This window comes from Passer domesticus, chromosome Z (genome assembly GCF_036417665.1).
Source record: "Passer domesticus isolate bPasDom1 chromosome Z, bPasDom1.hap1, whole genome shotgun sequence".
In the NCBI taxonomy this organism is placed as follows: Eukaryota; Metazoa; Chordata; class Aves; order Passeriformes; family Passeridae; genus Passer; species Passer domesticus.
This window is the reverse complement of record NC_087512.1, coordinates 9176865-9187161: the sequence shown is the minus strand read 5'-3', so window position 1 is coordinate 9187161 and position 10297 is coordinate 9176865.

The window sequence follows — 10297 nt, the reverse complement described above, 5'->3', positions numbered from 1 at the left end:
ACTTGCTGTGTGGCATTGTGCTGGTCGTGGGATGGCTCTGCAGATCTCCAGGTCACTGTCTGCTCCTGGCAGGGAACAGTCTTGCCTAGAGCTTTGCCCCAGGAACCCAAGACACCAGCCAGTCTTGATGCTGAATGGGAGGGGATGTGCTAGTGAGTGAGCTGAGGATGCTGGCAGGGGCTGGCTGAGCATCTAATGGTTTGGCTGGAGGCTGTGGCAAGGAGGCTTTTCCTCTCTGCCTGTTTCTTGCTTGGAGACAGAGGATGGGCAGATGAGGCAGGGTGTGGGGTCAGTGTATGAAATGGGGAGTGGTTAACAGTGTGTTATAGGTTGCCATCTGCAAGTCAAGTAGCTTTCTCATGTCCCTCTGATTCAGAGGGTAGTCCTTTGAGGTTTCAGTTGGATCTGGTCTCCCTGGGTGTCTATCACGAGCTGAGCACAGTCATCCTCTCCTGCCTGGCAGACATGTCTGTAGTGGCTGCTCTCTGCATGTGTTTTTGCTGGATCCATTGCTCTGCTCCTTGGGGAAAGGAGATTGGTCTTGTCCAGGTGGCCTTGAACGTGTCCACTAACTTCCACACTTGCTCAGCTTGGAATGTGGCTCCTGCTCATCACTTCCATCACTCAGGTTTGGGGGCAGATCTTGGAGCTGTCCATGGCTTGTCCCCCTTGTCTGAACACAGACATGAGAGGACTCCCTGAGAACAGAGCAAGCCCTGCATTCTCCTCTCAGCCCAGGCCAAAGGACAGGACAGGGGTTTGGCCCTTCCCCAGCAGCCACCAGTGCTTCCCAGCAGCCCTGTGAAGTGGGACTCCAGAGAGTCCAAATCCCTGGGGATGCAAAGGTGTCTGGAAGCCCTCCACAGATGACCAGTTGTGCCCACGTGTGAAGCACTGGGACTCTCATTCCCAAAGCCATGTCCTATCTCCCATGGTGAGAACTGAAGACAGGATTCAGCCTGGCACATGGTGCCAGACCCCAAGATAAAGCTGATGTACCCAAGAATCAAGTACATAGAGAGAAAATGCATCCAAGCCTGCCCAGGGATGGTGGTGGGTGAAAGGCAGACTTTGCAACCCCTCACTTCTGTTTTGCTGGGAGAGAAATAATGGAGAGGGAAAAGTTACAGTGCTGTGTAATTACGGAGTAAATGAGGAGAGCAGCAGCGTCTCCACATGAGAACAGGATAGAAGAATTAATGCTTCAGAAAATCAGTCCCAAACGGATTGCCTGCTTTGTTTCAACTTTCAGTAAGGGCAGTGGCACTGAAAGTACAGCCCAGAGGATGGGGAGTGGGAGGGAGGCGGAGAGGAGAAATTGCTGCTGCTGGAAAGGAACAAAACCAAAGAAGTTTCAATGTACTGGGCCTGGGGAGAGAGGCCGAGATGCACTGAGGGGACCCAGGATTATGCCACACAGTGATGGTGGCAGGGTTCTTCTTTGGCAAAACACCTTCTTCATAAAGTGTCACTCAAGCTGACATGGGACTGAATGACCTGTGTTTGTGGAGGAGGAGGGTTCAGCAAGGGAGACAGCAGGCTAAGTCAGGACAAACCTGCAATCTGAGCACATACAAGTCCCCATGTCTGGTCTCAAATTCTAGATAAGGTTGAGGAAAAATAGGAATACTCAAAGTCAAATGGGAAGAGAAGTCATTAAGGGGGTGGGCAGGGACAGGGCATACAGTAGGTGCTGGTGCTTTGCTTCCTTGAGGCATGCAGGGTCTGAATCCCTGTGTATCTCTGGGGTGGGCAACAGTACCCACTGCAGGAAATGTTCCCTGTCCAGGACAGATGTTGGCACATGTCTGTGCAGTTAGAGGGGGGAACTGAGCTGGGTGCCTGTCCTGCAGGTCCTGGGGTACCTGTGGGTGCATCAGTATCCATCACTCCTGTATGAGGGGAGGGAGAATAGGATTGGGGATGTGTCATGATGACTGAGCATCATGGCTGTCAGGATCTGTGACCTGGCTCTGTGTTGGGAAAGGGTCTCATGCCAGGGCACAATGACGTGCTCATGGATGTCACACGCACTGTGGTGGCTGCCACCACTGCACTGCAGGTTGGTGCTGCTGAGTGAGTGCGAGGGAGGTGGAGATGGGATGTTTTCTTGGGCACCTCAAGGGACTTGAAGTTATTCTAGGAAAAGTAATGAGCTGAATCTGCTCCAACTCCCAGCTTGGTGCGGTGGCTTGTCCCACACTCAGCTGGAGTTACGTGAGGACACGCCAGCAGAGTGGGCTGTGCTGAGGCACAGGCAGGCATGACTGCCCCACTGCTGCCTGGCCATGTCTGTGTGTGCCCCGTGTGTGCTGGGTCAGCAGAGCATCATGGAGTGTGTCAGGAATGTGCACGCTCATGTGGGCACAGACTGCATGTGCCAGGGTGTGTGCTGTGACACCTGTGGCATCCGTGTGCCTGGGGAGTGTTTGCTGCATGACAACCCCGGGTCAGACCTTTCAGCTTAGTAATGGAGGTTTCTGTCCATGCTCATCCCACATGGATGTGTCAGTGGGTGTTCACACACCTGCCATGCACATATGTGACACGTGGTCATGCGTGTGCCAGGCCCTGCACAGCTTCTGCCAGGTCCAGCTCTGGTAAAGTGACCTGTGTGGCCATGGTCAGGATTTTTGCTAAGTGGCATCCCTGTCTCGACTGAACTGTGGGGACAAGTGTGTCTGGGAATGCTTTTGTGTGTGCTAAGGAGATATGTACTGTGTGAGAGTTTCTGGATTTGGGACCAAAAATGATTGCATTGATATGGTCCCATATTCCCTGGGGCATTTTCTCCCCCAGGGAATATGGGACCCTCCACCATGCCATGAATCTGCCTCAGTCAGGGTTGTCCCCCTACAGAGCTGGGGTTCTCCTGGCAGGACATGCACAGAATATACTTCAGTTTGGGGAGGGGGGTGAAGAAGTTGGCTGGGGGGGGAGGGGGGGTTGGTGGCGCCGGAATTCCTGGGGGACCTAGGGATGGCCGCACGTGTCTGCCACACATGTCTGCCTGCGCGTATGTTTGCATGTACGGGCAAAGCTTCCGGAGAGGGTGAATGAATGAGGCAATTCACTATTTCAGCTCTGGCTCTGGCTCGGCTTTTCCTTTAGAGGCAGGCGTGTGCCGGCGTGTGGGCTCCTGCCTGCGTATGTGCGTGGGTTCCTGCCTGCGTGTGCAGGTGGGCATGGAGGGGGCTTCGGGAGATGTTTGCCACGTCAGGGAATTCACTGCGGGGGCTGCCGTGCGCCCCCGCAGCTCTCGCTGCCTTGTCTGCATAGCGCAGGGTTGTGTAACTTCCGATGCCCCACCGGATCTCCTTACCCGGCAGAGTGGGATGCTTGGGCTGCCCTCCCTGCCCGCCGCCGCGGAGACTTCCCCTCATCCAGATGGGATGAGGAGGGCAGTCCTAATGTCCCATGTGCCTTTCCTCCCCACCGCAGGGGTATCGCTGAACAGCAAGAGGGACTGGCTGCAGGGGGAATGCTCTTGGCAGCCAAAAAAGTCGGGAGCCCTCTTCTCAGGGCTTACAGGTTTGTGCCCCTCAAACCAGGTGTTTTCTCTGGAAGGGGGAAGGTGGGGAGGCATGGTTCTACCCCCGAAGGGACCCACGAAGGGCTTCTGTCGGCTCCCCGAATGCCCTGAATGCCTGAAGGACTGTGAGACCTCGGCTGAGACCCAGCAACTCATCTCATACAATGCTGGGCAGTGGGGAGGGGCGATGGGGAAGGGAGATGAGGCTGGCAGGGTTCATCATGCCTGGTGCCCAGAACCCTTCTGAGGTATCCAAGGGAGACAGGGCAGCTTTGTTGCTCTGGGAAGCAGAAAAGGGGATCTGCCTGACATTTTTATCTCCCTATCACAGCGTTGCCATGCCAGTACTACCATTTCCATGCCAGTACAGCTGTTTCTATGCTGGTACTGCCGTTGCCAGGCTACGCCGAGGGTGTTGGAAGAGGACATCAGGCTGCTTTGAAGATGAGAAGACGGGAGATGAAATCGGGGTGATGCTGTGGCTTCTTTTTCCTACCTTGCTGCCTGCCTAGGGACATAGACCATCTCAGAGGGTGCTGGGCAGTGACAGAGTTGTTGCTGCCTATGGGAGCTGGAGTGATGGGTGGCGGTCCCTAGGGTCGGGTCCTGGCAGGTCACTGGCCCTGTGATGCTCACCTGATGTTGCCTGGTGCTCCCCTGGCATTGCTCTCTGCTCACCTGATATTGCTCTCTGCTCCCCTGATATTGCCTGGCTCTCCCCTGGTATTGCCTGGTGCTCCCACAACATTGTCCAGTGCTCCTCCTGGCATTGCCCAGTGCTTCCCTGGCATGACAGCATGACCTGACAGCAGTCTGGTATGCCTATGATGGTATTTTAGCCACTGAATTTATAAAGTCATCAAATGAAGAAGCTAGGATTATTTGACAAGCCCTGCTGAATATATGGACATGAAGTCATGCTGGGTTATAGCCTCTTCCTTAATTTAATTTTCTGCACCATCCTGGGGTGTGGTTCTGCTCTTGTAGCCTATTAAGGTCAACTGATGGGAGTCCTGGTTGCAAGTGTCGGGGACTTTCTGACCTAAAAATAATGCTTCCTTAGCAAACATCCTCCTGGGCTGGATGGTCTGGAGGGCACAAAGGTCACTTCAGCATGCCCCTCCATGCATGGAGCAGCCTGCAGGCTCCCACAGCTTCACATGCCAGCTGGGTTGGGATATTTGTACCACAGTTATGCTGCAAAAATCTTTTCAAAGTGGATACCAGGGTGGCAACCCTCAGGGGAATGAGTCAGGGTGGCCCAATCAAAGTATTAGCTTAAGTTGTGGCTCTGAGTACTTCACCCGCTCTTGATCCTGATGCCAGCTCCTCAAGCACTAGATGGCCCCACAAAATAGATTTGGTACCTTTTGGCTTTGGGAATAGCTTATTTGGTGAGGTCCCTTCCTTCCTGGGAGAAGGGATTGGTCCCAGAGGATGATGAACCCCTTTTCATTTGCTTCCCCTTCTCCTTCCTTTGATTTTTGCTGTCTGCCAGGTGGTTACATGAGAGCACAGAACAGATGCCATGTAGTGGGACCACTTCTCCACCCTCTGGGACCCACCCTGTGCAGCAGCTGCTGCATGGCATCCCGTGTGTGGGAGATGCTGTCTGTCCTGCAGTGCTGATGGTTGGTCTCCAAGCCTGGCTGCGGGGCTGGAGCAGGGCAGGACACTCCCTTGGCTGAAAGTATTTTCTCCACAAAAGTGAGCCAGCAGCTTCCTGTTCCCCAGCTCTTGAGCTGTTTCTCACCAGTACTTGGTGTCCCTCAGGCAGCGAGGGGGAGCACTGCCAGAGCATCCCACCTAGCTTCCACCTTCCCTCCACCCATCTCCCAGCCCCCATCCCTCCACCCCCATGCTCCAGCCTAAATAATTCCTCCTCTGCCTGGCGGTGTGCAGACTGCTCTCCTGTCCTTCCCTTAGTCATCACTCAGCCAAGAAAGACAGATATAGTTTTGTGCGGCTCCTCGCGGATCAGTCACTCCAGCCCCCGGATCATTTTCCTGCTGGGTCACGGGGTTCTCCATGCTGAACACGAGGTGCCTCCCCCCTTTATTACTCCCTTCCTTGGTGCCAGAGCCCCGGGCCCCGCTCCTGGGGAGTGAATGGCCCCATTGATGCTGCGTGGGTTGGCAGATACCCCAGATGGAACTCTGTGTCCCCAGTTGTCTGAGGGCTGGGTGCCTCTGCCAGTGCCAAGCACAGTGCTCATTTTCTGGAGTGGCTCAGATCCAAATCCCTGCTTTCCAGGTACTCTGGCTGACTTCCTCTTTCCCTGGCCACCAGGGTATGTCTTGGCCCTACTGAGCTCCCACATTGGATGCTTTCTTATCAGTGTCCCATGACTTGAGGGTAAGCCAAGAGAACTATGTGTGCTGTCTTATTGGTCCAGGGGCACATCCTAAATGAAGAGGGGATACTGGGGTGCACAGCACACATATGGCACAAGGAGGAATGCTGGGGCACACAGGGACACACATGGCACTGCCCAGTGTTCTATCCAGAGGGGCCATGAGCAGCTGCTCCAGTGTCAGCTGCACCACCGTGGAAGGCAGGTCCTGCCCTTCACTGTACCCCAAATAATTTCACTCTCTGTTTCATTTGGCACCCAATGGCCCCTGCCACACCAGCAGGTGCTTGGTAGCAGCTGCTTAGGGGACTGTGGGGTGCAGAGAGGAACATGGAAGCCCAGGGCTGGGGCCAGCTCCCGGTCCCACTGTAATGCCAGGGCAGTAGGATCAGGACAATGAGGATGCTGGCAACCAGTGCTGTTAGTGCATTGCTCTGCCATGGCCTTGCTCCGAGGCAGGAGAGGACCTGGACACCCTGCCTGAGTGCTGTGTGGGTTGCCAGGATGAGTCACAGCAACACTGCTGTGGGAACAAGATGCTTGCCATGCTCGGCACTGTGCTGTGCCCCCCCTCATCCCAGGGCCTCCTCTGCACCCTTTGCACCACACAGACACCCCGTGCTGTGCAGGAGAAAGTGGGAGAGAGTGTGCTGGGAACAGGAGGGAGTGTCTGGCAGCCCTGCACTCTGCCAGGGCCACCAAGCCAGCAGCGTGGGGGTGGTGGGAGCTGGTGGTACAGCACACAGCGTGGAAACCATGCATAGGCCCTGAGTGGGCTCCTGGGGGTGGCATAGGTCATGTGCATTTCCTCGGAGAGGAGCACACCCTCCCATGTTGGAGTGCCTGTGGGGTTGTGTCCTGTTGGGGCAGCTCATCCAACAGCTGTGGGCTGGGCACCCACTGGGTAGGGGATGTAATTTCCCCACCAGGTGCCCTCTGGCTCCCTCCAGATGCCTTGTGGATCTGAGCAGCAGGTGACTGGTCCCAGCAGATGCTGGTTGGCATTGCTGTCCTTACCCGTGCCACCACACCTAGAGCTAGGCTTCATTTCTGTCTCTTGAACAAGGAGCCTTCCCAGCCAGGTTGCAGTGCCGGGTGTGGTCGGACCCTGCGGCTATTTAGGGGGTGCAGTGTCTCTGAACAGAGGAGGTGGTGCCCAGGGGACAAGGAGAGGAGGGGGCTCTACCTTCCCAGGCAACTCATGGGGAATGGATGTTTAGGCCCGAGGGAGCCCTGAGTCAATCTCTCTTCTCCAAAGCCCAGGGCTTCCCACCTCCAGGGGGCTGCGGAGAATGGAGACCATCCCTGCAGGAGCCTGGGCTGCCCGGGCTCGTTCCTAGCTTCCCGGGCAGCAGGTGTGGTCCTCCATTCACCAGCCACGGGCACATCACCAGGGAGGAGGAAGGTGCTGTGAGGCAGACGTAGGAGTCAGAGCTGGGTTTGGCGCAGGAGGGGAAGGGGGTCACGAAACAACCTACATAATTATTTCGGGGTATTGAAACGAATCCCTGCGTCCCCCCTCCCTGCATCCCTGCATCCCTGCTCCCTGCATGCTTTCTGCGGGTTCCCAGGTGGCACCGCCGGCTCCCGGCGTGGAGCAGCGGCGACACCCCGTGGTCACCCCTCTGTTGCGGGGGACACGCACACTTCTTACGGCCCCTTGTACCTCTCCGCAGCCCACTCACCCCCAGTCCTCCCTCAGCTGTCCCCAGATGGCCCTGGTGTCCTTAGGGACCCTGATTTGGGGTGGGCGAATCATTTCTGGGTAATCCAATCTCCTCATCGCAATTCTGTTCTCCCAAATCCTCTCAGCTTTCCCACCTCACTTTCCTGCTTGCATCTGCAGTGATGTTGCTAAATGGGGAGATCATTCATCCCTCTTCTGCCTGGTCACTCCTGCTCTGGCCTGGGAGGGGAAGGATATTTGGGGCCACCACGGTGTCACTGCCTCCACAGGTTGTGGCTTTGCTGTCACTGTCACATGCTGCCCAGAGAATCCTCTTTTCTTTCCAGTGGTCTCTGACTGGTCCAGTGATGGGATGGAGCTCTGACATCCCGCCCCAGTGACAGGCAGTGCCAGGGCTCATAGAGACACTGTCCTGTGAGTCCCTCTGGTCATCCTTCTCCCCTCTGCCAGCACAGCTCTCCTGAAGATTGTCTGGCTTTGGCGTGGGGCTCATCATGGCCACTTCCCTTCCAGGACACACCAGACCTAGAGGAATATGGCCAAGACCAGGGGAGCTCCAGGGATGTGCAGAGGTGTCCAGGCTCAGAGGAGGGTGCTATCCTGCACCCTTGGGTGCGAAACCAAGTCCTCCCCACTAACAGATTTTTTTTTGAGGGGGTGGCAGCCCTGTCCAATAGCCCTGCAGCCTGGCAGAGGGGGCAACCTCAACACAGAGTGAGGCACTATTATCTATTATCTGCCATCTCCTGGGTCTCCCATGAGACAGTTCCCCATCACCTGTGTGCTGCTCCTGAGCCAGACAGGATCTGCCAGTTCCCTCCCAGACAGCAGGACCACTGGGGCAGAGGGTGGACAATACTTTGACCACTGCCTGCTGTGAAACACAGGAGCCAGAGCTGCCCCCAGGACCCTGGGACTCTGTTCCCAGCTCCAAGCAGAGGGATGCTGGACTGGAGCCCTGGGGCTGGGAACCCCCAGTGGGGAGCACAGCATCCACTGCCTGGCACTTGGTGGTGGGTGACAGGCATGTGAGCTGCACACTGTAACTTCAGCAGGCTTGGGAGGGTTGGGCTGGACAGCTGGTTCTTGTCCCAGCCTTAAATCCCACATGAACATCCTGATCCTATGGTTTAGGGCCTGGGATCACCATGGGGATGTTTGCACTGCTGTTCAGGGAAAGGTTTGCAACAGCACTCAGAGAGATTGCACCAGCATTCAGAGAGATCTGGAGAGAGGTTTGCACCAGCGTGATGTGAGCAGATTGCACAAGTGTCCAGAGAGAGCTTTGTGCCAGTTTTTGGGTGTTTGGGAGGTTTGGTACCAAATGCAGCAGAAGGTATCCTCCAGTATTTGGAGACAGCCTTGCCCCAGAATTAGGAAAGGCGGTCTGTAGGCAACAGAAGCTTTCTTGGGACAGTGTCTCAGAGGTCAGCAGTCTTGAAGGACCAGGTGACATGAAAGAGGAACCACAGCAACATCTTACCCATTTCCCCACCACATCCTCCTGCTTCTGCCCAGACCTCGATGCTGCCTCTGTGGACATGTGGCTGGGGCACCCTCTGCTGTGTGGTGGTCACTCACTGGGGATCTGTAGCTGTGACAGAGCTGTGAAGCTGGTGCTGCAGTGGTGACAGCCCTGCAGGACACAGGCCACCACGGCCACCTGTGGCCCTTGTTATCCAGCTTCCCGGGGACACCAGCCAGCTGTGTGTCCTGGCAGGGGTGCCAGCCTGCTGCAGGGTGTGACAGGGTAGGCTGGGGCTGGGACAGCTGTTGTGCCTTGTTCCCTGGATGAAGAGCTTTGGGGTGCTGGCAGTGAGTGCCCCACTCTCAGGGTTATCAGGCCTGTGCTCTGGCTTGTTCTTCTTCATCTCCAGCAGACGGAGCAATAACACAGTGATTTAACACTGTGATAATAACACAGTGATTTAACACCCTCTCGCCATGTGAGGGCTTCCCTGGGCTTTCCTCCACTGGCAGAATCTGCATCATCACCAATCCCTGACATCCCACCATCAGGCATAAACCTCCGTCAGCTCCCCCTTCCTGCAGATGTCCATCCTCTTCCCCAAGGTGATGAGTGTGTCTCCCAGGTGACACAGACAATTTTAAGGCTTATCTGGGTTTCAGAGCCCGAAGTGCTTGCTGGATTTTCTCTGTGTGGGAGCTGGACACCCCTGCTGTGGTTTGTACGCAATGGTATCCCACTGTGACCGTGGGAGTGAGCTCAAATATCCCAGTCAAGCTTTTAGCAGCAAGCTCTGTGGCCCCAGAGACTGAACTGATGCTGTCAGGGCAGCATCCCCCCTCCTAATTCCCTCCCATATCTTCTTCTCACATCCCATTCCCCTCCCCACTGCAGCATGGGCTCTGCAAGGAAAGTCCCCCCCTGGCCAGTGAGTCCCCTTTACTGGCAGCCTGTGCCCAAAGGCCATGTGCTGCCGGCAATAGCTGCAGCTTTTCCTGGGAGCTCTGTGGATGTGATTAGCTGGAGCATTCCAGCCGAGGGGACCACTCTCCTGGGGAACCTTGGTGTCTCTGTGGGGTTATTTTGCTGCAGACAGCCTGTTCCCAGCATCCAGCTGTCTCCAGAGCTCAGTTCTCATCATCCTGTGCCTCTGAGGGTGGAGATCACACTCATCCCTGTGGAGGGCTGTCCCTTTCACTGCAGTGTTTGGAGTGGTTCCACAATCAGCCATGCACTCTCCTTACTGTCTGCTTTCCT